Raw genomic sequence first — 26,613 nt, 5'->3', positions numbered from 1 at the left:
GGCTTGTGTCGGTTGTCCGGATCTCGCATATGCAGGCTGCATCTAGAATCAAGCCAGCTTCATTCAAGTTAACTGAACAATACATTCGCAAGTCACAAGCATATTACAGCAATTTTCCCATTAACTGAGAATAAGAGTCAACCTGATATTTGTTAGTGTTCTGAAACAAGAAAGTATTTATAACGTACGCAGCCTACAAACGCGACCCCCCGAAGCTGCAGCCTTCTGATTGAGAAACGGTCCACGTGAGACTTCCAAAGCGCGTAGATGGCCTGGCTGACTGCTGGCAATAGAGCCTCTTTAAAACCACTGCTGGCAGCGGTGGGATTCGAACCCACGCCCCCGGAGAGACTGGAGCCTAAATCCAGCGCCTTGGACCGCTCGGCCACGCTACCTCTTGGAGAAAGGCTTTCTGGTGCGTTTCGGTGTGGGTGCAGCTCCACGGACAGCCTCAGTTGATTTCGAGGATCTCGTCGGCGGGAGAGAAACACCTTTGAGGTCCTGCTGTGCTGAGTCATACTCCTGGAGATCCCAAATCCTACAGAGTTCTATCGTTTAGAAAGTACATCTGACACAACAAATGAAGCCATGGGGTTTGCTTAAACTCGAAAATTAGGTGAGATTCCCAAAGCTCCCACAGAAATCTAAAGGAAGCGCTTCTGACAAACCAATTAACATGTGGGATGTTCTTGCATGCCAAAACCACTTTATTCTCCCAATACTCTGAAGCCCGGGATACACTGCATGATTATTGGCTGTCCCAGACGAAAGATTGCCATCATGAAACAATCGTCGCGATTTCAGTGATCGTGGCTCTTCATCGGTGGTCCTATGTCGTACAATGAGAGAGGTTCAAAGACGGCCGTTTTCCCGGTCTTTCGTCCAAAGATAGCCTACGATAGTTTTCTGACAGTGTCAGAAATTCAGCATGATCAACGCACAGTGTGTTTGCTGCTACGACCTGCTTACTGGTATTTGTTTAACGCGAGCGCATGCTGTTGACGTTTCGCTAATGTGTGACGCAGCCGCCAAAGCTTCCGTGTCATCATCGTCCAGTCTACATGCCTGTCGTACCCGGGTTTAAACGATCTATGACGCACAGTGTGATAAGGTAATGATCTTATAGGAGGGCAAAAATCCTGCAGTGTATTCCTGGCTTTACAGAAATCTCTGATACAGTGCCCGACTGCTGCCAATTGAGCCTCTTTAAAAGTGCTCCTGGCAGCGGTGGGATTTGAACCCACGCCCCCGAAGAGACTGGAGCCTTAATCCAGCGCCTTAGACCGCTCGGCCACGCTACCACTTAAAGGGCTTGCGTCGGTTGTCCGGAGGTCGAATATGCAAGCTGCGTCGAGAATCAAGCCAGCTTCATTCAAGTTAACTGAACAATACATTCGCAAGTCACAAGCATATTACAGCAATTTTCCCATTAACTGAGAATAAGAGTCAACCTGATATTTGTTAGTATTCTGAAACAAGAAAGTACTTATAACGTACGCAGCCTACAAACGCGACCCCCCGAAGCTGCAGCCTTCTGATTGAGAAACGGTCCACGTGAGACTTCCAAAGCGCGTAGATGGCCTGGCTGACTGCTGGCAATAGAGCCTCTTTAAAACCACTGCTGGCAGCGGTGGGATTCGAACCCACGCCCCCGGAGAGACTGGAGCCTAAATCCAGCGCCTTGGACCGCTCGGCCACGCTACCTCTTGGAGAAGGGCTCTCTGGTGCGTTTTGGTGTGGGTGCAGCTCCAAGGACAGCCTCAGTTGATTTCGAGGATCTCGTCGGCGGGAGAGAAACACCTTTGAGGTCCTGCTGTGCTGAGTCATACTCCTGGAGATCCCAAATCCTACAGAGTTCTATCGTTTAGAAAGTACATCTGACACAACAAATGAAGCCATGGGGTTTGCTTAAACTCGAAAATTAGGTGAGATTCCCAAAGCTCCCACAGAAATCTAAAGGAAGCGCTTCTGACAAACCAATTAACATGTGGGATGTTCTTGCATGCCAAAACCACTTTATTCTCCCAATACTCTGAAGCCCGGGATACACTGCACGATTATTGGCTGTCCCAGACGAACGATTGCCATCGTGAAACAATCGTCGCGATTTCAGTGATCGTGGCTCTTCATCGGTGGTCCTATGTCGTACAATGAGAGAGGTTCAAAGACGGCCGTTTTCCCGGTCTTTCGTCCAAAGATAGCCTACGATAGTTTTCTGACAGTGTCAGAAATTCAGCATGATCAACGCACAGTGTGTTTGCTGCTACCACCTGCGTACTGGTATTTGTTTAACGCGAGCGCATGCTGTTGACGTTTCGCTAACGTGTGACGCAGCCGCCGAAGCTTCCGTGTCATCATCGTACAGTCTACATGCCTGTCGTACCCGGGTTTAAACGATCTATGACGCACAGTGTGATAAGGTAATGATCTTATAGGAGGGCAAAAATCCTGCAGTGTATTCCTGGCTTTACAGAAATCTCTGATACAGTGCCCGACTGCTGCCAATTGAGCCTCTTTAAAAGTGCTCCTGGCAGCGGTGGGATTCGAACCCACGCCCCCGAAGAGATTGGAGCCTTAATCCAGCGCCTTAGAGACTTAAAGGACTTGCGTCGGTTGTCCGGAGCTCGCATATGCAAGCTGCATCGAGAATCAAGCCAGCTTCATTCAAGTTAACTGAACAATACATTCGCAAGTCACAAGCATATTACAGCAATTTTCCCATTAACTGAGAATAAGAGTCAACCTGATATTTGTTAGTTTTCTGAAACAAGAAAGTAATTATAACGTACGCAGCCTACAAACGCGACCCCCCGAAGCTGCAGCCTTCTGATTGAGAAACGTTCCACGTGAGACTTCCAAAGCACGTAGATGGCCTGGCTGACTGCTGGCAATAGAGCCTCTTTAAAACCACTGCTGGCAGCGGTGGGATTCGAACCCACGCCCCCAGAAAGACTGGAGCCTAAATCCAGCGCCTTGGACCGCTCGGCCACGCTACCTCTTGGAGAAGGGCTCTCTGGTACGTTTCGTTGTGGGTGCAGCTCCACGGACAGCCTCAGTTGATTTCGAGGATCTCGTCGGCGGGAGAGAAACACCTTTGAGGTCCTGCTGTGCTGAGTCATACTCCTGGAGATCCCAAATCCTACAGAGTTCTATCGTTTAGAAAGTACATCTGACACAACAACCATGGGGTTTGCTTAAACTCGAAAATTAGGTGAGATTCCCAAAGCTCCCACAGAAATCTAAAGGAAGCGCTTCTGACAAACCAATTAACATGTGGGATGTTCTTGCATGCCAAAACCACTTTATTCTCCCAATACTCTGAAGCCCGGGATACACTGCACGATTATTGGCTGTCCCAGACGAAAGATTGCCATCGTGAAACAATCGTCGCGATTTCAGTGATCGTGGCTCTTCATCGGTGGTCCTATGTCGTACAATGAGAGAGGTTCAAAGACGGCCGTTTTCCCGGTCTTTCGTCCAAAGATAGCCTACGATAGTTTTCTGACAGTGTCAGAAATTCAGCATGATCAACGCACAGTGTGTTTGCTGCTACGACCTGCGTACTGGTATTTGTTTAACGCGAGCACATGCTGTTGACGTTTCGCTAACGTGTGACGCAGCCGCCGACGCTTCCGTGTCATCATCGTACAGTCTACATGCCTGTCGTACCCGGGTTTAAACGATCTATGACGCACAGTGTGATAAGGTAATGATCTTATAGGAGGGTAAAAATCCTGCAGTGTATTCCTGGCTTTACAGAAATCTCTGATACAGTGCCCGACTGCTGCCAATTGAGCCTCTTTAAAAGTGCTCCTGGCAGCGGTGGGATTCGAACACACGCCCCCGAAGAGACTGGAGCCTTAATCCAGCGCCTTAGACCGCTCGGCCACGCTACCACTTAATTGGCTTGCGTCGGTTGTCCGGAGCTCGCATATGCAGGCTGCATCGAGAATCAAGCCAGCTTCATTCAAGTTAACTGAACAATACATTCGTAAGTCACAAGCATATTACAGCAATTTTCCCATTAACTGAGAATAAGAGTCAACCTGATATTTGTTAGTATTCTGAAACAAGAAAGTATTTATAACGTACGCAGCCTACAAACGCGACCCCCCGAAGCTGCAGCCTTCTGATTGAGAAACGGTCCACGTGAGACTTCCAAAGCGCTTAGATGGCCTGGCTGACTGCTGGCAATAGAGCCTCTTTAAAACCACTGCTGGCAGCGGTGGGATTCGGACTCACGCCCCCGGAGAGACTGGAGCCTAAATCCAGCGCCTTGGACCGCTCGGCCACGCTACCTCTTGGAGAAGGGCTCTCTGGTGCGTTTCGGTGTGGGTGCAGCTCCACGGACAGCCTCAATTGATTTCGAGGATCTCGTCGGCGGGAGAGAAACACCTTTGAGGTCCTGCTGTGCTGAGTCATACTCCTGGAGATCCCAAATCCTACAGAGTTCTATCGTTTAGAAAGTACATCTGACACAACAAATGAAGCCATGGGGTTTGCTTAAACTCGAAAATTAGGTGAGATTCCCAAAGCTCCCACAGAAATCTAAAGGAAGCGCTTCTGACAAACCAATTAACATGTGGGATGTTCTTGCATGCCAAAACCACTTTATTCTCCCAATACTCTGAAGCCCGGGATACACTGCGCGATTATTGGCTGTCCCAGACGAAAGATTGCCATCGTGAAACAATCGTCGCGATTTCAGTGATCGTGGCTCTTCATCGGTGGTCCTATGTCGTACAATGAGAGAGGTTCAAAGACGGCCGTTTTCCCGGTCTTTCGTCCAAAGATAGCCTACGATAGTTTTCTGACAGTGTCAGAAATTCAGCATGATCAACGCACAGTGTGTTTGCTGCTACGACCTGTGTACTGGTATTTGTTTAACGCGAGCGCATGCTGTTGACTTTTCGCTAACGTGTGACGCAGCCGCCGAAGCTTCCGTGTCATCATCGTACAGTCTACATGCCTGTCGTACCCGGGTTTAAACGATCTATGACGCACAGTTTGATAAGGTAATGATCTCTGATACAGTGCCCGACTGCTGCCAATTGAGCCTCTTTAAAAGTGCTCCTGGCAGCGGTGGGATTCGAACCCACGCCCCCGAAGAGACTGGAGCCTTAATCCAGCGCCTTAGACCGCTCGGCCACGCTACCACTTTAAGGGCTTGCGTTGGTTGTCCGGATCTCGCATATGCAGGCTGCATCTAGAATCAAGCCAGCTTCATTCAAGTTAACTGAACAATACATTCGCAAGTCACAACCATATTACAGCAATTTTCCCATTAACTGAGAATAAGAGTCAACCTGATATTTGTTAGTGTTCTGAAACAAAAAAGTATTTATAACGTACGCAGCCTACAAACACGACCCCCCGAAGCTGCAGCCTTCTGATTGAGAAACGGTCCACGTGAGACTTCCAAAGCGCGTAGATGGCCTGGCTGACTGCTGGCAATAGAGCCTCTTTAAAACCACTGCTAGCAGCGGTGGGATTCGAACCCACGCCCCCGGAGAGACTGGAGCCTAAATCCAGCGCCTTGGACCGCTCGGCCACGCTACCTCTTGGAGAAGGGCTTACTGGTGCGTTTCGGTGTGGGTGCAGCTCCACGGACAGCCTCAGTTGATTTCGAGGATCTAGTCTGCGGGAGAGAAACACCTTTGAGGTCCTGCTGTGCTGAGTCATACTCATGGAGATCCCAAATCCTACAGAGTTCTATCGTTTAGAAAGTACATCAGACACAACAAATGAAGCCATGGGGTTTGCTTAAACTCGAAAATTAGGTGAGATTCCCAAAGCTCCCACAGAAATCTAAAGGAAGCGCTTCTGACAAACCAATTAACATGTGGGATGTTCTTGCATGCCAAAACCACTTTATTCTCCCAATACTCTGAAGCCCGGGATACACTGCACGATTATTGGCTGTCCCAGACGAAAGATTGCCATCGTGAAACAATCGTCGCGATTTCAGTGATCGTGGCTCTTCATCGGTGGTCCTATGTCGTACAATGAGAGAGGTTCAAAGACGGCCGTTTTCCCAGTCTTTCGTCGAAAGATAGCCTACGATAGTTTTCTGACAGTGTCAGAAATTCAGCATGATCAACGCACAGTGTGTTTGCTGCTACGACCTGCGTACTGGTATTTGTTTAACGCGAGCGCATGCTGTTGACGTTTCGCTAACGTGTGACGCAGCCGCTGAAGCTTCCGTGTCATCATCGTACAGTCTACATGCCTGTCGTACCCGGGTTTAAACGATCTATGACGCACAGTGTGATAAGGTAATGATCTTATAGGAGGGCAAAAATCCTGCAGTGTATTCCTGGCTTTACAGAAATCTCTGATACAGTGCCCGACTGCTGCCAATTGAGCCTCTTTAAAAGTGCTCCTGGCAGCGGTGGGATTCGAACCCACGCCCCCGAAGAGACTGGAGCCTTAATCCAGCGCCTTAGACCGCTCGGCCACGCTACCACTTTATGGGCTTGCGTCGGTTGTCCGGATATCGCATATGCAGGCTGCATCTAGAATCAAGCCAGCTTCATTCAAGTTAACTGAACAATACATTCGCAAGTCACAAGCATATTACAGCAATTTTCCCATTAACTGAGAATAAGAGTCAACCTGATATTTGTTAGTGTTCTGAAACAAGAAAGTATTTATAACGTACGCAGCCTACAAACGCGACCCCCCGAAGCTGCAGCCTTCTGATTGAGAAACGGTCTACGTGAGACTTCCAAAGCGCGTAGATGGCCTGGCTGACTGCTGGCAATAGAGCCTCTTTAAAACCACTGCTGGCAGCGGTGGGATTCGAACCCACGCCCCCGGAGAGACTGGAGCCTAAATCCAGCGCCTTGGACCGCTCGGCCACGCTACCTCTTGGAGAAAGGCTTTCTGGTGCGTTTCGGTGTGGGTGCAGCTCCACGGACAGCCTCAGTTGATTTCGAGGATCTCGTCGGCGGGAGAGAAACACCTTTGAGGTCCTGCTGTGCTGAGTCATACTCCTGGAGATCCCAAATCCTACAGAGTTCTATCGTTTAGAAAGTACATCTGACACAACAAATGAAGCCATGGGGTTTGCTTAAACTCGAAAATTAGGTGAGATTCCCAAAGCTCCCACAGAAATCTAAAGGAAGCGCTTCTGACAAACCAATTAACATGTGGGATGTTCTTGCATGCCAAAACCACTTTATTCTCCCAATACTCTGAAGCCCGGGATACACTGCATGATTATTGGCTGTCCCAGACGAAAGATTGCCATCGTGAAACAATCGTCGCGATTTCAGTGATCGTGGCTCTTCATCGGTGGTCCTATGTCGTACAATGAGAGAGGTTCAAAGACGGCCGTTTTCCCGGTCTTTCGTCCAAAGATAGCCTACGATAGTTTTCTGACAGTGTCAGAAATTCAGCATGATCAACGCACAGTGTGTTTGCTGCTACGACCTGCGTACTGGTATTTGTTTAACGCGAGCGCATGCTGTTGACGTTTCGCTAACGTGTGACGCAGCCGCCGAAGCTTCCGTGTCATCATCGTACAGTCTACATGCCTGTCGTACCCGGGTTTAAACGATCTATGACGCACAGTGTGATAAGGTAATGATCTTATAGGAGGGCAAAAAACCTGCAGTGTATTCCTGGCTTTACAGAAATCTCTGATACAGTGCCCGACTGCTGCCAATTGAGCCTCTTTAAAAGTGCCCCTGGCAGCGGTGGGATTCGAACCCACGCCCCCGAAGAGACTGGAGCCTTAATCCAGCGCCTTAGACCGCTCGGCCACGCTACCACTTTAAGGGCTTGCGTCGGTTGTCCGGATCTCGCATATGCAGGCTGCATCTAGAATCAAGCCAGCTTCATTCAAGTTAACTGAACAATACATTCGCAAGTCACAAGCATATTACAGCAATTTTCCCATTAACTGAGAATAAGAGTCAACCTGATATTTGTTAGTGTTCTGAAACAAGAAAGTATTTATAACGTACGCAGCCTACAAACGCGACCCCCCGAAGCTGCAGCCTTCTGATTGAGAAACGGTCCACGTGAGACTTCCAAAGCGCGTAGATGGCCTGGCTGACTGCTGGCAATAGAGCCTCTTTAAAACCACTGCTGGCAGCGGTGGGAATCGAACCCACGCCCCCGGAGAGACTGGAGCCTAAATCCAGCGCCTTGGACCGCTCGGCCACGCTACCTCTTGGAGAAAGGCTTTCTGGTGCGTTTCGGTGTGGGTGCAGCTCCACGGACAGCCTCAGTTGATTTCGAGGATCTCGTCGGCGGGAGAGAAACACCTTTGAGGTCCTGCTGTGCTGAGTCATACTCCTGGAGATCCCAAATCCTACAGAGTTCTATCGTTTAGAAAGTACATCTGACACAACAAATGAAGCCATGGGGTTTGCTTAAACTCGAAAATTAGGTGAGATTCCCAAAGCTCCCACAGAAATCTAAAGGAAGCGCTTCTGACAAACCAATTAACATGTGGGATGTTCTTGCATGCCAAAACCACTTTATTCTCCCAATACTCTGAAGCCCGGGATACACTGCATGATTATTGGCTGTCCCAGACGAAAGATTGCCATCGTGAAACAATCGTCGCGATTTCAGTGATCGTGGCTCTTCATCGGTGGTCCTATGTCGTACAATGAGAGAGGTTCAAAGACGGCCGTTTTCCCGGTCTTTCGTCCAAAGATAGCCTACGATAGTTTTCTGACAGTGTCAGAAATTCAACATGATCAACGCACAGTGTGTTTGCTGCTACGACCTGCGTACTGGTATTTGTTTAACGCGAGCGCATGCTGTTGACGTTTCGCTAACGTGTGACGCAGCCGCCGAAGCTTCCGTGTCATCATCGTACAGTCTACATGCCTGTCGTACCCGGGTTTAAACGATCTATGACGCACAGTGTGATAAGGTAATGATCTTATAGGAGGGCAAAAATCCTGCAGTGTATTCCTGGCTTTACAGATATCTCTGATACAGTGCCCGACTGCTGCCAATTGAGCCTCTTTAAAAGTGCTCCTGGCAGCGGTGGGATTCGAACCCACGCCCCCGAAGAGACTGGAGCCTTAATCCAGCACCTTGGACCGCTCGGCCACGCTACCACTTAAAGTGCTTGTGTCGGTTGTCCGGAGGTCGAATATGCAGGCTGCATCGAGAATCAAGCCAGCTTCATTCAAGTTAACTGAACAGTACATTCGCAAGTCACAAGCATATTACAGCAATTTTCCCATTAACTGAGAATAAGAGTCAACCTGATATTTGTTAGTGTTCTGAAACAAGAAAGTATTTATAACGTACGCAGCCTACAAACGCGACCCCCCGAAGCTGCAGCCTTCTGATTGAGAAACGGTCCACGTGAGACTTCCAAAGCGCGTAGATGGCCTGGCTGACTGCTGGCAATAGAGCCTCTTTAAAACCACTGCTGGCAGCGGTGGGATTCGAACCCACGCCCCCGGAGAGACTGGAGCCTAAATCCAGCGCCTTGGACCGCTCGGCCACGCTACCTCTTGGAGAAAGGCTTTCTGGTGCGTTTCGGTGTGGGTGCAGCTCCACGGACAGCCTCAGTTGATTTCGAGGATCTCGTCGGCGGGAGAGAAACACCTTTGAGGTCCTGCTGTGCTGAGTCATACTCATGGAGATCCCAAATCCTACAGAGTTCTATCGTTTAGAAAGTACATCTGACACAACAAATGAAGCCATGGGGTTTGCTTAAACTCGAAAATTAGGTGAGATTCCCAAAGCTCCCACAGAAATCTAAAGGAAGCGCTTCTGACAAACCAATTAACATGTGGGATGTTCTTGCATGCCAAAACCACTTTATTCTCCCAATACTCTGAAGCCCGGGATACACTGCACGATTATTGGCTGTCCCAGACGAAAGATTGCCATCGTGAAACAATCGTCGCGATTTCAGTGATCGTGGCTCTTCATCGGTGGTCCTATGTCGTACAATGAGAGAGGTTCAAAGACGGCCGTTTTCCCGGTCTTTCGTCCAAAGATAGCCTACGATAGTTTTCTGACAGTGTCAGAAATTCAGCATGATCAACGCACAGTGTGTTTGCTGCTACGACCTGCGTACTTGTATTTGTTTAACGCGAGCGCATGCTGTTGACGTTTCGCTAACGTGTGACGCAGCCGCCGAAGCTTCCGTGTCATCATCGTACAGTCTACATGCCTGTCGTACCCGGGTTTAAACGATCTATGACGCACAGTGTGATAAGGTAATGATCTTATAGGAGGGCAAAAATCCTGCAGTGTATTCCTGGCTTTACAGAAATCTCTGATACAGTGCCCGACTGCTGCCAATTGAGCCTCTTTAAAAGTGCTCCTGGCAGCGGTGGGATTCGAACCCATGCCCCCGAAGAGACTGGAGCCTTAATCCAGCACCTTAGACCGCTCGGCCACGCTACCACTTAAAGGGCTTCCGTCGGTTGTCCGGAGGTCGAATATGCAGGCTGCATCGAGAATCAAGCCAGCTTCATTCAAGTTAACTGAACAATACATTCGCAAGTCACAAGCATATTACAGCAATTTTCCCATTAACTGAGAATAAGAGTCAACCTGATATTTGTTAGTATTCTAAAACAAGAAAGTATTTATAACGTACGCAGCCTACAAACGCGACCCCCCGAAGCTGCAGCCTTCTGATTGAGAAACGGTCCACGTGAGACTTCCAAAGCGTGTAGATGGCCTGGCTGACTGCTGGCAATAGAGCCTCTTTAAAACCACTGCTGGCAGCGGTGGGATTCGAACCCACGCCCCCGGAGAGACTGGAGCCTAAATCCAGCGCCTTGGACCGCTCGGCCACGCTACCTCTTGGGGAAGGGCTCTCTGGTGCGTTTCGGTGTGGGTGCAGCTCCACGGACAGCCTCAGTTGATTTCGAGGATCTCGTCGGCGGGAGAGAAACACCTTTGAGGTCCTGCTGTGCTGAGTCATACTCCTGGAGATCCCAAATCCTACAGACTTCTATCGTTTAGAAAGTACATCTGACACAACAAATGAAGCCATGGGGTTTGCTTAAACTCGAAAATTAGGTGAGATTCCCAAAGCTCCCACAGAAATCTAAAGGAAGCGCTTCTGACAAACCAATTAACATGTGGGATGTTCTTGCATGCCAAAACCACTTTATTCTCCCAATACTCTGAAGCCCGGGATACACTGCACGATTATTGGCTGTCCCAGACGAAAGATTGCCATCGTGAAACAATCGTCGCGATTTCAGTGATCGTGGCTCTTCATCGGTGGTCCTATGTCGTACAATGAGAGAGGTTCAAAGACGGCCGTTTTCCCGGTCTTTCGTCCAAAAATAGCCTACGATAGTTTTCTAACAGTGTCAGAAATTCAGCATGATCAACGCACAGTGTGTTTGCTGCTACGACCTGCGTACTGGTATTTGTTTAACGCGAGCGCATGCTGTTGACGTTTCGCTAACGTGTGACGCAGCCGCCGAAGCTTCCGTGTCATCATCGTACAGTCTACATGCCTGTCGTACCCGGGTTTAAACGATCTATGACGCACAGTGTGATAAGGTAATGATCTTATAGGAGGGCAAAAATCCTGCAGTGTATTCCTGGCTTTACAGAAATCTCAGATACACTGCCCGACTGCTGCCAATTGAGCCTCTTTAAATGTGCTCCTGGCAGCGGTGGGATTCGAACCCACGCCCCCGAAGAGACTGGAGCCTTAATCCAGCGCCTTAGACCGCTCTGCCACGCTACCACTTAAAGGGCTTGCGTGGGTTGTCCGGAGCTCGCATATGCAGGCTGCATCGAGAATCAAGCCAGCTTCATTTAAGTAAACTGAACAATACATTCGCAAGTCACAAGCATATTACAGCAATTTTCCCATTAACTGAGAATAAGAGTCAACCTGATATTTGTTAGTTTTCTGAAACAAGAAAGTATTTATAACGTACGCAGCCTACAAACGCGACCCCCCGAAGCTGCAGCCTTCTGATTGAGAAACGGTCCACGTGAGACTTCCAAAGCGCGTAGATGGCCTGGCTGACTGCTGGCAATAGAGCCTCTTTAAAACCACTGCTGGCAGCGGTGGAATTCGAACCCACGCCCCCGGAGAGACAGGAGCCTAAATCCAGCGCCTTGGACCCCTCGACCACGCTACCTCTTGGAGAAGGGCTCTCTGGTGCGTTTCGGTGTGGGTGCAGCTCCACGGACAGCCTCAGTTGATTTCGAGGATCTCGTCGGCGGGAGAGAAACACCTTTGAGGTCCTGCTGTGCTGAGTCATACTCCTGGAGATCCCAAATCCTACAGAGTTCTATCGTTTAGAAAGTACATCTGACACAACAACCATGGGGTTTGCTTAAACTCGAAAATTAGGTGAGATTCCCAAAGCTCCCACAGAAATCTAAAGGAAGCGCTTCTGACAAACCAATTAACATGTGGGATGTTCTTGCATGCCAAAACCACTTTATTCTCCCAATACTCTGAAGCCCGGGATACACTGCACGATTATTGGCTGTCCCAGACGAAAGATTGCCATCGTGAAACAATCGTCGCGATTTCAGTGATCGTGGCTCTTCATCGGTGGTCCTATGTCGTACAATGAGAGAGGTTCAAAGACGGCCGTTTTCCCGGTCTTTCGTCCAAAGATAGCCTACGATAGTTTTATGACAGTGTCAGAAATTCAGCATGATCAACGCACAGTGTGTTTGCTGCTACGACCTGCGTACTGGTATTTGTTTAACGCGAGCGCATGCTGTTGACGTTTCGCTAACGTGTGACGCAGCCGCCGAAGCTTCCGTGTCATCATCGTACAGTCTACATGCCTGTCGTACCCGGGTTTAAACGATCTATGACGCACAGTGTGATAAGGTAATGATCTTATAGGGGGGCGAAAATCCTGCAGTGTATTCCTGGCTTTACAGTAATCTCTGATACAGTGCCCGACTGCTGCCAATTGAGCCTCTTTAAAAGTGCTCCTGGAAGCGGTGGGATTCGAACCCACGCCCCCGAAGAGACTGGAGCCTTAATCCAGCGCCTTAGACCGCTCGGCCACGCTACCACTTAAAGATCTTGGGTCGGTTGTCCGGAGGACGCATATGCAGGCTGCATCGAGAATCAAGCCAGCTTCATTCAAGTTAACTGAACAATACATTCGCAAGTCACAAGCATATTACAGCAATTTTCCCATTAACTGAGAATAAGAGTCAACCTGATATTTGTTAGTATTCTGAAACAAGAAAGTATTTATAACGTACGCACCCTACAAACGCGACCCCCCGAAGCTGCAGCCTTCTGATTGAGAAACGGTCCACGTGAGACTTCCAAAGCGCGTAGATGGCCTGGCTGACTGCTGGCAATAGAGCCTCTTTAAAACCACTGCTGGCAGCGGTGGGATTCGAACCCACGCCCCCGGAGAGACAGGAGCCTAAATCCAGCGCCTTGGACCCCTCGGCCACGCTACCTCTTGGAGAAGGGCTCTCTGGTGCGTTTCGGTGTGGGTGCAGCTCCACGGACAGCCTCAGTTGATTTCGAGGATCTCGTCGGCGGGAGAGAAACACCTTTGAGGTCCTGCTGTGCTGAGTCATACTCCTGGAGATCCCAAATCCTACAGAGTTCTATCGTTTAGAAAGTACATCTGACACAACAACCATGGGGTTTGCTTAAACTCGAAAATTAGGTGAGATTCCCAAAGCTCCCACAGAAATCTAAAGGAAGCGCTTCTGACAAACCAATTAACATGTGGGATGTTCTTGCATGCCAAAACCACTTTATTCTCCCAATACTCTGAAGCCCGGGATACACTGCACGATTATTGGCTGTCCCAGACGAAAGATTGCCATCGTGAAACAATCGTCGCGATTTCAGTGATCGTGGCTCTTCATCGGTGGTCCTATGTCGTACAATGAGAGAGGTTCAAAGACGGCCGTTTTCCCGGTCTTTCGTCCAAAGATAGCCTACGATAGTTTTATGACAGTGTCAGAAATTCAGCATGATCAACGCACAGTGTGTTTGCTGCTACGACCTGCGTACTGGTATTTGTTTAACGCGAGCGCATGCTGTTGACGTTTCGCTAACGTGTGACGCAGCCGCCGAAGCTTCCGTGTCATCATCGTACAGTCTACATGCCTGTCGTACCCGGGTTTAAACGATCTATGACGCACAGTGTGATAAGGTAATGATCTTATAGGGGGGCGAAAATCCTGCAGTGTATTCCTGGCTTTACAGTAATCTCTGATACAGTGCCCGACTGCTGCCAATTGAGCCTCTTTAAAAGCGGTCCTGGAAGCGGTGGGATTCGAACCCACGCCCCCGAAGAGACTGGAGCCTTAATCCAGCGCCTTAGACCGCTCGGCCACGCCACCACTTAAAGATCTTGGGTCGGTTGTCCGGAGGACGCATATGCAGGCTGCATCGAGAATCAAGCCAGCTTCATTCAAGTTAACTGAACAATACATTCGCAAGTCACAAGCATATTACAGCAATTTTCCCATTAACTGAGAATAAGAGTCAACCTGATATTTGTTAGTATTCTGAAACAAGAAAGTATTTATAACGTACGCACCCTACAAACGCGACCCCCCGAAGCTGCAGCCTTCTGATTGTGAAACCGTCCACGTGAGACTTCCAAAGCGCGTAGATGGCCTGGCTGACTGCTGGCAATAGAGCCTCTTTAAAACCACTGCTGGCAGCGGTGGGATTCGAACCCACGCCCCCGGAGAGACTGGAGCCTAAATCCAGCGCCTTGGACCGCTCGGCCACGCTACCTCTTGGAGAAGGGCTCTCTGGTGCGTTTCGGTGTGGGTGCAGCTCCACGGACAGCCTCAGTTGATTTCGAGGATCTCGTCGGCGGGAGAGAAACACCTTTGAGGTCCTGCTGTGCTGAGTCATACTCCTGGAGATCCCAAATCCTACAGAGTTCTATCGTTTAGAAAGTACATCTGACACAACAACCATGGGGTTTGCTTAAACTCGAAAATTAGGTGAGATTCCCAAAGCTCCCACAGAAATCTAAAGGAAGCGCTTCTGACAAACCAATTAACATGTGGGATGTTCTTGCATGCCAAAACCACTTTATTCTCCCAATACTCTGAAGCCCGGGATACACTGCACGATTATTGGCTGTCCCAGACGAAAGATTGCCATCGTGAAACAATCGTCGCGATTTCAGTGATCGTGGCTCTTCATCGGTGGTCCTATGTCGTACAATGAGAGAGGTTCAAAGACGGCCGTTTTCCCGGTGTTTTGTCCAAAGATAGCCTACGATAGTTTTCTGACAGTGTCAGAAATTCAGCATGATCAACGCACAGTGTGTTTGCTGCTACGACCTGCGTACTGGTATTTGTTTAACGCGAGCGCATGCTGTTGACGTTTCGCTAACGTGTGACGCAGCCGCCGAAGCTTCCATCTCATCATCGTACAGTCTACATGCCTGTCGTACCCGGGTTTAAACGATCTATGACGCACAGTGTGATAAGGTAATGATCTTATAGGGGGGCGAAAATCCTGCAGTGTATTCCTGGCTTTACAGTAATCTCTGATACAGTGCCCGACTGCTGCCAATTGAGCCTCTTTAAAAGTGCTCCTGGAAGCGGTGGGATTCGAACCCACGCCCCCGAAGAGACTGGAGCCTTAATCCAGCGCCTTAGACCGCTCGGCCACGCTACCACTTAAAGATCTTGGGTCGGTTGTCCGGAGGACGCATATGCAGGCTGCATCGAGAATCAAGCCAGCTTCATTCAAGTTAACTGAACAATACATTCGCAAGTCACAAGCATATTACAGCAATTTTCCCATTAACTGAGAATAAGAGTCAACCTGATATTTGTTAGTATTCTGAAACAAGAAAGTATTTATAACGTACGCACCCTACAAACGCGACCCCCCGAAGCTGCAGCCTTCTGATTGAGAAACGGTCCACGTGAGACTTCCAAAGCGCGTAGATGGCCTGGCTGACTGCTGGCAATAGAGCCTCTTTAAAACCACTGCTGGCAGCGGTGGGATTCGAACCCACGCCCCCGGAGAGACAGGAGCCTAAATCCAGCGCCTTGGACCCCTCGGCCACGCTACCTCTTGGAGAAGGGCTCTCTGGTGCGTTTCGGTGTGGGTGCAGCTCCACGGACAGCCTCAGTTGATTTCGAGGATCTCGTCGGCGGGAGAGAAACACCTTTGAGGTCCTGCTGTGCTGAGTCATACTCCTGGAGATCCCAAATCCTACAGAGTTCTATCGTTTAGAAAGTACATCTGACACAACAACCATGGGGTTTGCTTAAACTCGAAAATTAGGTGAGATTCCCAAAGCTCCCACAGAAATCTAAAGGAAGCGCTTCTGACAAACCAATTAACATGTGGGATGTTCTTGCATGCCAAAACCACTTTATTCTCCCAATACTCTGAAGCCCGGGATACACTGCACGATTATTGGCTGTCCCAGACGAAAGATTGCCATCGTGAAACAATTGTCGCGATTTCAGTGATCGTGGCTCTTCATCGGTGGTCCTATGTCATACAATGAGAGAGGTTCAAAGACGGCCGTTTTTCCGGTCTTTCGTCCAAAGATAGCCTACGATAGTTTTCTGACAGTGTCAGAAATTCAGCATGATCAACGCACAGTGTGTTTGCTGCTACGACCTGCGTACTGGTATTTGTTTAACGCGAGCGCATGCTGTTGACGTTTCGCTAACGTGTGACGCAGCCGCCGAAGCTTCCGTGTCATCATCGTACAGTCTACATGCCTGTCGTACCCGGGTTTAAACGATCTATGACGCACAGTGTGATAAGGTAATGATCTTATAGGAGGGTAAAAATCCTGCAGTGTATTCCTGGCTTTACAGAAATCTCTGATACAGTGCCCGACTGCTGCCAATTGAGCCTCTTTAAAAGTGCGATTCGAACCCACGCCCCCGAAGAGACTGGAGCCTTAATCCAGCGCCTTAGACCGCTCGGCCACGCTACCACTCAAAGGGCTTGTGTCGGTTGTCCGGAGGACGATTATGCAGGCTGCATCGAGAATCAAGCCAGCTTCATTCAAGTTAACTGAACAATACATTCGCAAGTCACAAGCATATTACAGCAATTTTCCCATTAACTGAGAATAAGAGTCAACCTGATATTTGTTAGTATTCTGAAACAAGAAAGTATTTATAACGTATGCAGCCTACAAACGCGACCCGCTGAAGCTGCAGCCTTCTGATTGAGAAACGGTCCACGTGAGACTTCCAAAGCGCGTAGATGGCCTGGCTGACTGCTGGCAATAGAGCCTCTTTAAAACCACTGCTGGCAGCGGTGGGATTCGAACCCACGCCCCCGGAGAGACTGGAGCCTAAATCCAGCGCCTTGGACCGCTCGGCCACGCTACCTCTTGGAGAAGGGCTCTCTGGTGCGTTTCGGTGTGGGTGCAGCTCCACGGACAGCCTCAGTTGATTTCGAGGATCTCGTCGGCGGGAGAGAAACACCTTTGAGGTCCTGCTGTGCTGAGTCATACTCCTGGAGATCCCAAATCCTACAGAGTTCTATCGTTTAGAAAGTACATCTGACACAACAAATGAAGCCATGGGGTTTGCTTAAACTCGAAAATTAGGTGAGATTCCCAAAGCTCCCACAGAAATCTAAAGGAAGCGCTTCTGACAAACCAATTAACATGTGGGATGTTCTTGCATGCCAAAACCACTTTATTCTCCCAATACTCTGAAGCCCGGGATACACTGCACTATTATTGGCTGTCCCAGACGAAAGATTGCCATCGTGAAACAATCGTCGCGATTTCAGTGATCGTGGCTCTTCATCGGTGGTCCTATGTCGTACAATGAGAGAGGTTCAAAGACGGCCGTTTTCCCGGTCTTTCGTCCAAAGATAGCCTACGATAGTTTTCTGACAGTGTCAGAAATTCAGCATGATCAATGCACAGTGTGTTTGCTGCTACGACCTGCGTACTGGTATTTGTTTAACGCGAGCGCATGCTGTTGACGTTTCGCTAACGTGTGACGCAGCCGCCGAAGCTTCCGTGTCATCATCGTACAGTCTACATGCCTGTCGTACCCGGGTTTAAACGATCTATGACGCACAGTGTGATAAGGTAATGATCTTATAGGAGGGCAAAAATCCTGCAGTGTATTCCTGGCTTTACAGAAATCTCTGATACAGTGCCCGACTGCTGCCAATTGAGCCTCTTTAAAGTGCTCCTGGCAGCGGTGGGATTCGAACCCACGCCCCCGAAGAGACTGGAGCCTTAATCCAGCGCCTTAGACCGCTCGGCCACGCTACCACTCAAAGGGCTTGCGTCGGGTGTCCGGAGCTCGCATATGCAGGCTGCATCGAGAATCAAGCCAGCTTCATTCAAGTTAACTGAACAATACATTCGCAAGTCACAAGCATATTACAGCAATTTTCCCATTACCTGAGAATAAGAGTCAACCTGATATTTGTTAGTATTCTGAAACAAGAAAGTATTTATAACGTACGCAGCCTACAAACGCGACCCCCCGAAGCTGCAGCCTTCTGATTGAGAAACCGTCCACGTGAGACTTCCAAAGCGCGTAGATGGCCTGGCTGACTGCTGGCAATAGAGCCTCTTTAAAACCACTGCTGGCAGCGGTGGGATCCGAACCCACGCCCCCGGAGAGACTGGAGCCTAAATCCAGCGCCTTGGACCGCTCGGCCACGCTACCTCTTGGAGAAGGGCTCTCTGGTGCGTTTCGGTGTGGGTGCAGCTCCAAGGACAGCCTCAGTTGATTTCGAGGATCTTGTCGGCGGGAGAGAAACACCTTTGAGGTCCTGCTGTGCTGAGTCATACTCCTGGAGATCCCAAATCCTACAGAGTTCTATCGTTTAGAAAGTACATCTGACACAACAAATGAAGCCATGGGGTTTGCTTAAACTCGAAAATTAGGTGAGATTCCCAAAGCTCCCACAGAAATCTAAAGGAAGCGCTTCTGACAAACCAATTAACATGTGGGATGTTCTTGCATGCCAAAACCACTTTATTCTCCCAATACTCTGAAGCCCGGGATACACTGCACGATTATTGGCTGTCCCAGACGAAAGATTGCCATCGTGAAACAATCGTCGCGATTTCAGTGATCGTGGCTCTTCATCGGTGGTCCTATGTCGTACAATGAGAGAGGTTCAAAGACGGCCGTTTTCCCGGTCGTTCGTCCAAAGATAGCCTACGATAGTTTTCTGACAGTGTCAGAAATTCAGCATGATCAACGCACAGTGTGTTTGCTGCTACGACCTGCGTACTGGTATTTGTTTAACGCGAGCGCATGCTGTTGACGTTTCGCTAACGTGTGACGCAGCCGCCGAAGCTTCCGTGTCATCATCGTACAGTCTACATGCCTGTCGTACCCGGGTTTAAACGATCTATGACGCACAGTGTGATAAGGTAATGATCTTATAGGAGGGCGAAAATCCTGCAGTGTATTCCTGGCTTTACAGAAATCTCTGATACAGTGCCCGACTGCTGCCAATTGAGCCTCTTTAAAAGTGCTCCTGGCAGCAGTGGGATTCGAACCCACGCCCCCAAAGAGACTGGAGCCTTAATCCAGCGCCTTAGACCGCTCGGCCACACTACCACTTAAAGGGCTTGAATCGGTTGTCCGGAGGTCGCATATGCAGGCTGCATTGAGAATCAAGCCAGCTTCATTCAAGTTAACTGAACAATACATTCGCAAGTCACAAGCATATTACAGCAATTTTCCCATTAACTGAGAATAAGAGTCAACCTGATATTTGTTAGTATTCTGAAACAAGAAAGTATTTATAACGTACGCAGCCTACAAACGCGACCCCCCGAAGCTGCAGCCTTCTGATTGAGAAACGGTCCACGTGAGACTTCCAAAGCGCGTAGATGGCCTGGCTGACTGCTGGCAATAGAGCCTCTTTAAAACCACTGCTGGCAGCGGTGGGATTCGAACCCTCTCCCCCGGAGAGACTGGAGCCTACATCCAGCGCCTTGGACCGCTCGGCCATGCTACCTCTTGGAGAAGGGCTCTCTGGTGCGTTTCGGTGTGGGTGCAGCTCCACGGACAGCCTCAGTTGATTTCGAGGATCTCGTCGGTGGGAGAGAAACACCTTTGAGGTCCTGCTGTGCTGAGTCATACTCATGGAGATCCCAAATCCTACAGAGTTCTATCGTTTAGAAAGTACATCTGACACAACAAATGAAGCCATGGGGTTTGCTTAAACTCGAAAATTAGGTGAGATTCCCAAAGCTCCCACAGAAATCTAAAGGAAGCGCTTCTGACAAACCAATTAACATGTGGGATGTTCTTGCATGCCAAAATCACTTTATTCTCCCAATACTCTGAAGCCCGGGATACACTGCACGATTATTGGCTGTCCCAGACGAAAGATTGCCATCGTGAAACAATCGTCGCGATTTCAGTGATCGTGGCTCTTCATCGGTGGTCCTATGTCGTACAATGAGAGAGGTTCAAAGACGGCCGTTTTCCCGGTCGTTCGTCCAAAGATAGCCTACGATAGTTTTCTGACAGTGTCAGAAATTCAGCATGATCAACGCACAGTGTGTTTGCTGCTACGACCTGCGTACTGGTATTTGTTTAACGCGAGCGCATGCTGTTGACGTTTCGCTAACGTGTGACGCAGCCGCCGAAGCTTCCGTGTCATCATCGTACAGTCTACATGCCTGTCGTACCCGGGTTTAAACGATCTATGACGCACAGTGTGATAAGGTAATGATCTTATAGGAGGGCAAAAATCCTGCAGTGTATTCCTGGCTTTACAGAAATCTCTGATACAGTGCCCGACTGCTGCCAATTGAGCCTCTTTAAAAGTGCTCCTGGCAGCGGTGGGATTTGAACCCACGCCCCCGAAGAGACTGGAGCCTTAATCCAGCGCCTTGGACCGCTCGGCCACGCTACCTCTTGGAGAAGGGCTCTCTGGTGCGTTTCGGTGTGGGTGCAGCTCCACGGACAGCCTCAGTTGATTTCGAGGATCTCGTCGGCGGGAGAGAAACACCTTTGAGGTCCTGCTGTGCTGAGTCATACTCCTGGAGATCCCAAATCCTACAGAGTTCTATCGTTTAGAAAGTACATCTGACACAACAAATGAAGCCATGGGGTTTGCTTAAACTCGAAAATTAGGTGAGATTCCCAAAGCTCCCACAGAAATCTAAAGGAAGCGCTTCTGACAAACCAATTAACATGTGGGATGTTCTTGCATGCCAAAACCACTTTATTCTCCCAATACTCTGAAGCCCGGGATACACTGCACGATTATTGGCTGTCCCAGACGAAAGATTGCCATCGTGAAACAATCGTAGCGATTTCAGTGATCGTGGCTCTTCATCGGTGGTCCTATGTCATACAATGAGAGATGTTCAAAGACGGCCGTTTTTCCGGTCTTTCGTCCAAATCGTAGCGGTGGCCTACGATAGTTTTCTGACAGTGTCAGAAATTCAGCATGATCAACGCACAGTGTGTTTGCTGCTACGACCTGCGTACTGGTATTTGTTTAACGCGAGCGCATGCTGTTGACGTTTCGCTAACGTGTGACACAGCCGCCGAAGCTTCCGTGTCATCATCGTACAGTCTACATGCCTGTCGTACCCGGGTTTAAACGATCTATGACGCACAGTGTGATAAGGTAATGATCTTATAGGAGGGTAAAAATCCTGCAGTGTATTCCTGGCTTCACAGAAATCTCTGATACAGTGCCCGACTGCTGCCAATTGAGCCTCTTTAAAAGTGCTCCTGGCAGCGGTGGGATTCGAACCCACGCCCCCGAAGAGACTGGAGCCTTAATCCAGCGCCTTAGACCGCTCGGCCACGCTACCACTTAAAGGGCTTGCGTCGGTTGTCCAGAGCTCGCATATGCAGGCTGCATCGAGAATCAAGCCAGCTTCATTCAAGTTAACTGAACAATACATTCGCAAGTCACAAGCATATTACAGCAATTTTCCCATTAACTGAGAATAAGAGTCAACCTGATATTTGTTAGTATTCTGAAACAAGAAAGTATTTATAACGTACGCAGCCTACAAAGGCGACCCGCCGAAGCTGCAGCCTTCTGATTGAGAAACGGTCCACGTGAGACTTCCAAAGCGCGTAGATGGATGGCCTGGCTGACTGCTGGCAATAGAGCCTCTTTAAAACCACTGCTGGCAGCGGTGGGATTCGAACCCACGCCCCCGGAGAGACTGGAGCCTATATCCAGCGCCTTGGACCGCTCGGCCACGCTACCTCTAGGAGAAGGGCTCTCTGGTGCGTTTCGGTGTGGGTGCAGCTCCACGGACAGCCTCAGTTGATTTCGAGGATCTCGTCGGCGGGAGAGAAACACCTTTGAGGTCCTGCTGTGCTGAGTCATACTCCTGGAGATCCCAAATCCTACAGAGTTCTATCGTTTAGAAAGTACATCTGACACAACAAATGAAGCCATGGGGTTTGCTTAAACTCGAAAATTAGGTGAGATTTCCAAAGCTCCCACAGAAATCTAAAGGAAGCGCTTCTGACAAACCAATTAACATGTGGGATGTTCTTGCATGCCAAAACCACTTTATTCTCCCAATACTCTGAAGCCCGGGATACACTGCACGATTATTGGCTGTCCCAGACGAAAGATTGCCATCGTGAAACAATTGTCGCGATTTCAGTGATCGTGGCTCTTCATCGGTGGTCCTATGTCATACAATGAGAGAGGTTCAAAGACGGCCGTTTTTCCGGTCTTTCGTCCAAAGATAGCCTACGATAGTTTTCTGACAGTGTCAGAAATTCAGCATGATCAACGCACAGTGTGTTTGCTGCTACGACCTGCGTACTGGTATTTGTTTAACGCGAGCGCATGCTGTTGACGTTTCGCTAACGTGTGACGCAGCCGCCGAAGCTTCCGTGTCATCATCGTACAGTCTACATGCCTGTCGTACCCGGGTTTAAACGATCTATGACGCACAGTGTGATAAGGTAATGATCTTATAGGAGGGTAAAAATCCTGCAGTGTATTCCTGGCTTTACAGAAATCTCTGATACAGTGCCCGACTGCTGCCAATTGAGCCTCTTTAAAAGTGCGATTCGAACCCACGCCCCCGAAGAGACTGGAGCCTTAATCCAGCGCCTTAGACCGCTCGGCCACGCTACCACTCAAAGGGCTTGTGTCGGTTGTCCGGAGGACGCATATGCAGGCTGCATCGAGAATCAAGCCAGCTTCATTCAAGTTAACTGAACAATACATTCGCAAGTCACAAGCATATTACAGCAATTTTCCCATTAACTAAGAATAAGAGTCAACCTGATATTTGTTAGTATTCTGAAACAAGAAAGTATTTATAACGTATGCAGCCTACAAACGCGACCCGCCGAAGCTGCAGCCTTCTGATTGAGAAACGGTCCACGTGAGACTTCCAAAGCGCGTAGATGGCCTGGCTGACTGCTGGCAATAGAGCCTCTTTAAAACCACTGCTGGCAGCGGGTTAGATTCGAACCCACGCCCCCGGAGAGACTGGAGCCTAAATCCAGCGCCTTGGACCGCTCGGCCACGCTACCTCTTGGAGAAGGGCTCTCTGGTGCGTTTCGGTGTGGGTGCAGCTCCACGGACAGCCTCAGTTGATTTCGAGGATCTCGTCGGCGGGAGAGAAACACCTTTGAGGTCCTGCTGTGCTGAGTCATACTCCTGGAGATCCCAAATCCTACAGAGTTCTATCGTTTAGAAAGTACATCTGACACAACAAATGAAGCCATGGGGTTTGCTTAAACTCGAAAATTAGGTGAGATTCCCAAAGCTCCCACAGAAATCTAAAGGAAGCGCTTCTGACAAACCAATTAACATGTGGGATGTTCTTGCATGCCAAAACCACTTTATTCTCCCAATACTCTGAAGCCCGGGATACACTGCACTATTATTGGCTGTCCCAGACGAAAGATTGCCATCGTGAAACAATCGTCGCGATTTCAGTGATCGTGGCTCTTCATCGGTGGTCCTATGTCGTACAATGAGAGAGGTTCAAAGACGGCCGTTTTCCCGGTCTTTCGTCCAAAGATAGCCTACGATAGTTTTCTGACAGTGTCAGAAATTCAGCATGATCAATGCACAGTGTGTTTGCTGCTACGACCTGCGTACTGGTATTTGTTTAACGCGAGCGCATGCTGTTGACGTTTCGCTAACGTGTGACGCAGCCGCCGAAGCTTCCGTGTCATCATCGTACAGTCTACATGCCTGTCGTACCCGGGTTTAAACGATCTATGACGCACAGTGTGATAAGGTAATGATCTTATAGGAGGGCAAAAATCCTGCAGTGTATTCCTGGCTTTACAGAAATCTCTGATACAGTGCCCGACTGCTGCCAATTGAGCCTCTTTAAAAGTGCTCCTGGCAGCGGTGGGATTCGAACCCACGCCCCCGAAGAGACTGGAGCCTTAATCCAGCGCCTTAGACCGCTCGGCCACGCTACCACTCAAAGGGCTTGCGTCGGGTGTCCGGAGCTCGCATATGCAGGCTGCATCGAGAATCAAGCCAGCTTCATTCAAGTTAACTGAACAATACATTCGCAAGTCACAAGCATATTACAGCAATTTTCCCATTACCTGAGAATAAGAGTCAACCTGATATTTGTTAGTATTCTGAAACAAGAAAGTATTTATAACGTACGCAGCCTACAAACGCGACCCCCCGAAGCTGCAGCCTTCTGATTGAGAAACGGTCCACGTGAGACTTCCAAAGCGCGTAGATGGCCTGGCTGACTGCTGGCAATAGAGCCTCTTTAAAACCACTGCTGGCAGCGGTGGGATTCGAACCCACACCCCCGGAGAGACTGGAGCCTAAATCCAGCGCCTTGGACCGCTCGGCCACGCTACCTCTTGGAGAAGGGCTCTCTGGTGCGTTTCGGTGTGGGTGCAGCTCCACGGACAGCCTCAGTTGATTTCGAGGATCTTGTCGGCGGGAGAGAAACACCTTTGAGGTCCTGCTGTGCTGAGTCATACTCCTGGAGATCCCAAATCCTACAGAGTTCTATCGTTTAGAAAGTACATCTGACACAACAAATGAAGCCATGGGGTTTGCTTAAACTCGAAAATTAGGTGAGATTCCCAAAGCTCCCACAGAAATCTAAAGGAAGCGCTTCTGACAAACCAATTAACATGTGGGATGTTCTTGCATGCCAAAACCACTTTATTCTCCCAATACTCTGAAGCCCGGGATACACTGCACGATTATTGGCTGTCCCAGACGAAAGATTGCCATCGTGAAACAATCGTCGCGATTTCAGTGATCGTGGCTCTTCATCGGTGGTCCTATGTCGTACAATGAGAGAGGTTCAAAGACGGCCGTTTTCCCGGTCGTTCGTCCAAAGATAGCCTACGATAGTTTTCTGACAGTGTCAGAAATTCAGCATGATCAACGCACAGTGTGTTTGCTGCTACGACCTGCGTACTGGTATTTGTTTAACGCGAGCGCATGCTGTTGACGTTTCGCTAACGTGTGACGCAGCCGCCGAAGCTTCCGTGTCATCATCGTACAGTCTACATGCCTGTCGTACCCGGGTTTAAACGATCTATGACGCACAGTGTGATAAGGTAATGATCTTATAGGAGGGCGAAAATCCTGCAGTGTATTCCTGGCTTTACAGAAATCTCTGATACAGTGCCCGACTGCTGCCAATTGAGCCTCTTTAAAAGTGCTCCTGGCAGCAGTGGGATTCGAACCCACGCCCTCAAAGAGACTGGAGCCTTAATCCAGCGCCTTAGACCGCTCGGCCACACTACCACTTAAAGGGCTTGAATCGGTTGTCCGGAGGTCGCATATGCAGGCTGCATTGAGAATCAAGCCAGATTCATTCAAGTTAACTGAACAATACATTCGCAAGTCACAAGCATATTACAGCAATTTTCCCATTAACTGAGAATAAGAGTCAACCTGATATTTGTTAGTATTCTGAAACAAGAAAGTATTTATAACGTACGCAGCCTACAAACGCGACCCCCCGAAGCTGCAGCCTTCTGATTGAGAAACGGTCCACGTGAGACTTCCAAAGCGCGTAGATGGCCTGGCTGACTGCTGGCAATAGAGCCTCTTTAAAACCACTGCTGGCAGCGGTGGGATTCGAACCCACGCCCCCGGAGAGACTGGAGCCTACATCCAGCGCCTTGGACCGCTCGGCCATGCTACCGCTTGGAGAAGGGCTCTCTGGTGCGTTTCGGTGTGGGTGCAGCTCCACGGACAGCCTCAGTTGATTTCGAGGATCTCGTCGGTGGGAGAGAAACACCTTTGAGGTCCTGCTGTGCTGAGTCATACTCATGGAGATCCCAAATCCTACAGAGTTCTATCGTTTAGAAAGTACATCTGACACAACAAATGAAGCCATGGGGTTTGCTTAAACTCGAAAATTAGGTGAGATTCCCAAAGCTCCCACAGAAATCTAAAGGAAGCGCTTCTGACAAACCAATTAACATGTGGGATGTTCTTGCATGCCAAAATCACTTTATTCTCCCAATACTCTGAAGCCCGGGATACACTGCACGATTATTGGCTGTCCCAGACGAAAGATTGCCATCGTGAAACAATCGTCGCGATTTCAGTGATCGTGGCTCTTCATCGGTGGTCCTATGTCGTACAATGAGAGAGGTTCAAAGACGGCCGTTTTCCCGGTCGTTCGTCCAAAGATAGCCTACGATAGTTTTCTGACAGTGTCAGAAATTCAGCATGATCAACGCACAGTGTGTTTG

At 49.2% G+C, this 26,613-nt stretch overlaps 32 non-coding genes across 32 annotated transcripts; all 32 read right to left on the bottom strand.

Moving 5' to 3' along the window:
* Positions 1 to 313: 313 nt before the first annotated feature.
* trnal-uag (transfer RNA leucine (anticodon UAG)) lies at positions 314 to 395 on the bottom strand. Its single transcript has one exon. It is a non-coding gene; the product is annotated as a tRNA-Leu (tRNA).
* An 824-nt stretch (positions 396 to 1,219) lies between these two features.
* On the bottom strand, positions 1,220 to 1,301 carry trnal-aag (transfer RNA leucine (anticodon AAG)). The gene has a single exon. It is a non-coding gene; the product is annotated as a tRNA-Leu (tRNA).
* A 321-nt stretch (positions 1,302 to 1,622) lies between these two features.
* Positions 1,623 to 1,704, bottom strand: trnal-uag (transfer RNA leucine (anticodon UAG)). Its single transcript has one exon. It is a non-coding gene; the product is annotated as a tRNA-Leu (tRNA).
* A 1,210-nt stretch (positions 1,705 to 2,914) lies between these two features.
* Positions 2,915 to 2,996, bottom strand: trnal-uag (transfer RNA leucine (anticodon UAG)). The gene has a single exon. It is a non-coding gene; the product is annotated as a tRNA-Leu (tRNA).
* Positions 2,997 to 4,217: 1,221 nt separating this feature from the next.
* Positions 4,218 to 4,299, bottom strand: trnal-uag (transfer RNA leucine (anticodon UAG)). Its single transcript has one exon. It is a non-coding gene; the product is annotated as a tRNA-Leu (tRNA).
* A 775-nt stretch (positions 4,300 to 5,074) lies between these two features.
* trnal-aag (transfer RNA leucine (anticodon AAG)) lies at positions 5,075 to 5,156 on the bottom strand. Its single transcript has one exon. It is a non-coding gene; the product is annotated as a tRNA-Leu (tRNA).
* A 321-nt stretch (positions 5,157 to 5,477) lies between these two features.
* trnat-ugu (transfer RNA threonine (anticodon UGU)) lies at positions 5,478 to 5,559 on the bottom strand. The gene has a single exon. It is a non-coding gene; the product is annotated as a tRNA-Leu (tRNA).
* Positions 5,560 to 6,383: 824 nt separating this feature from the next.
* Positions 6,384 to 6,465, bottom strand: trnal-aag (transfer RNA leucine (anticodon AAG)). The gene has a single exon. It is a non-coding gene; the product is annotated as a tRNA-Leu (tRNA).
* Positions 6,466 to 6,786: 321 nt separating this feature from the next.
* trnal-uag (transfer RNA leucine (anticodon UAG)) lies at positions 6,787 to 6,868 on the bottom strand. The gene has a single exon. It is a non-coding gene; the product is annotated as a tRNA-Leu (tRNA).
* Positions 6,869 to 7,692: 824 nt separating this feature from the next.
* On the bottom strand, positions 7,693 to 7,774 carry trnal-aag (transfer RNA leucine (anticodon AAG)). Its single transcript has one exon. It is a non-coding gene; the product is annotated as a tRNA-Leu (tRNA).
* A 321-nt stretch (positions 7,775 to 8,095) lies between these two features.
* Positions 8,096 to 8,177, bottom strand: trnai-uau (transfer RNA isoleucine (anticodon UAU)). Its single transcript has one exon. It is a non-coding gene; the product is annotated as a tRNA-Leu (tRNA).
* An 824-nt stretch (positions 8,178 to 9,001) lies between these two features.
* On the bottom strand, positions 9,002 to 9,083 carry trnal-aag (transfer RNA leucine (anticodon AAG)). Its single transcript has one exon. It is a non-coding gene; the product is annotated as a tRNA-Leu (tRNA).
* Positions 9,084 to 9,404: 321 nt separating this feature from the next.
* trnal-uag (transfer RNA leucine (anticodon UAG)) lies at positions 9,405 to 9,486 on the bottom strand. Its single transcript has one exon. It is a non-coding gene; the product is annotated as a tRNA-Leu (tRNA).
* A 1,227-nt stretch (positions 9,487 to 10,713) lies between these two features.
* Positions 10,714 to 10,795, bottom strand: trnal-uag (transfer RNA leucine (anticodon UAG)). Its single transcript has one exon. It is a non-coding gene; the product is annotated as a tRNA-Leu (tRNA).
* Positions 10,796 to 11,619: 824 nt separating this feature from the next.
* On the bottom strand, positions 11,620 to 11,701 carry trnal-aag (transfer RNA leucine (anticodon AAG)). Its single transcript has one exon. It is a non-coding gene; the product is annotated as a tRNA-Leu (tRNA).
* Positions 11,702 to 12,922: 1,221 nt separating this feature from the next.
* Positions 12,923 to 13,004, bottom strand: trnal-aag (transfer RNA leucine (anticodon AAG)). The gene has a single exon. It is a non-coding gene; the product is annotated as a tRNA-Leu (tRNA).
* A 321-nt stretch (positions 13,005 to 13,325) lies between these two features.
* trnal-uag (transfer RNA leucine (anticodon UAG)) lies at positions 13,326 to 13,407 on the bottom strand. The gene has a single exon. It is a non-coding gene; the product is annotated as a tRNA-Leu (tRNA).
* Positions 13,408 to 14,225: 818 nt separating this feature from the next.
* On the bottom strand, positions 14,226 to 14,307 carry trnal-aag (transfer RNA leucine (anticodon AAG)). Its single transcript has one exon. It is a non-coding gene; the product is annotated as a tRNA-Leu (tRNA).
* Positions 14,308 to 14,628: 321 nt separating this feature from the next.
* On the bottom strand, positions 14,629 to 14,710 carry trnal-uag (transfer RNA leucine (anticodon UAG)). The gene has a single exon. It is a non-coding gene; the product is annotated as a tRNA-Leu (tRNA).
* An 818-nt stretch (positions 14,711 to 15,528) lies between these two features.
* Positions 15,529 to 15,610, bottom strand: trnal-aag (transfer RNA leucine (anticodon AAG)). Its single transcript has one exon. It is a non-coding gene; the product is annotated as a tRNA-Leu (tRNA).
* Positions 15,611 to 15,931: 321 nt separating this feature from the next.
* Positions 15,932 to 16,013, bottom strand: trnal-uag (transfer RNA leucine (anticodon UAG)). Its single transcript has one exon. It is a non-coding gene; the product is annotated as a tRNA-Leu (tRNA).
* A 1,206-nt stretch (positions 16,014 to 17,219) lies between these two features.
* trnal-uag (transfer RNA leucine (anticodon UAG)) lies at positions 17,220 to 17,301 on the bottom strand. The gene has a single exon. It is a non-coding gene; the product is annotated as a tRNA-Leu (tRNA).
* An 823-nt stretch (positions 17,302 to 18,124) lies between these two features.
* trnal-aag (transfer RNA leucine (anticodon AAG)) lies at positions 18,125 to 18,206 on the bottom strand. Its single transcript has one exon. It is a non-coding gene; the product is annotated as a tRNA-Leu (tRNA).
* A 321-nt stretch (positions 18,207 to 18,527) lies between these two features.
* trnal-uag (transfer RNA leucine (anticodon UAG)) lies at positions 18,528 to 18,609 on the bottom strand. Its single transcript has one exon. It is a non-coding gene; the product is annotated as a tRNA-Leu (tRNA).
* An 824-nt stretch (positions 18,610 to 19,433) lies between these two features.
* trnal-aag (transfer RNA leucine (anticodon AAG)) lies at positions 19,434 to 19,515 on the bottom strand. The gene has a single exon. It is a non-coding gene; the product is annotated as a tRNA-Leu (tRNA).
* A 1,227-nt stretch (positions 19,516 to 20,742) lies between these two features.
* Positions 20,743 to 20,824, bottom strand: trnal-aag (transfer RNA leucine (anticodon AAG)). Its single transcript has one exon. It is a non-coding gene; the product is annotated as a tRNA-Leu (tRNA).
* Positions 20,825 to 21,655: 831 nt separating this feature from the next.
* trnal-aag (transfer RNA leucine (anticodon AAG)) lies at positions 21,656 to 21,737 on the bottom strand. The gene has a single exon. It is a non-coding gene; the product is annotated as a tRNA-Leu (tRNA).
* Positions 21,738 to 22,062: 325 nt separating this feature from the next.
* trnal-uag (transfer RNA leucine (anticodon UAG)) lies at positions 22,063 to 22,144 on the bottom strand. Its single transcript has one exon. It is a non-coding gene; the product is annotated as a tRNA-Leu (tRNA).
* Positions 22,145 to 24,263: 2,119 nt separating this feature from the next.
* On the bottom strand, positions 24,264 to 24,345 carry trnal-aag (transfer RNA leucine (anticodon AAG)). The gene has a single exon. It is a non-coding gene; the product is annotated as a tRNA-Leu (tRNA).
* Positions 24,346 to 24,666: 321 nt separating this feature from the next.
* On the bottom strand, positions 24,667 to 24,748 carry trnal-uag (transfer RNA leucine (anticodon UAG)). Its single transcript has one exon. It is a non-coding gene; the product is annotated as a tRNA-Leu (tRNA).
* Positions 24,749 to 25,572: 824 nt separating this feature from the next.
* Positions 25,573 to 25,654, bottom strand: trnal-aag (transfer RNA leucine (anticodon AAG)). Its single transcript has one exon. It is a non-coding gene; the product is annotated as a tRNA-Leu (tRNA).
* Positions 25,655 to 25,975: 321 nt separating this feature from the next.
* On the bottom strand, positions 25,976 to 26,057 carry trnal-uag (transfer RNA leucine (anticodon UAG)). The gene has a single exon. It is a non-coding gene; the product is annotated as a tRNA-Leu (tRNA).
* Positions 26,058 to 26,613: the final 556 nt, after the last annotated feature.

This window comes from Paramisgurnus dabryanus, chromosome 1 (genome assembly GCF_030506205.2).
Source record: "Paramisgurnus dabryanus chromosome 1, PD_genome_1.1, whole genome shotgun sequence".
NCBI classification, from domain to species: Eukaryota; Metazoa; Chordata; class Actinopteri; order Cypriniformes; family Cobitidae; genus Paramisgurnus; species Paramisgurnus dabryanus.
This window is presented reverse-complemented; position numbering and strand designations above follow the sequence as displayed.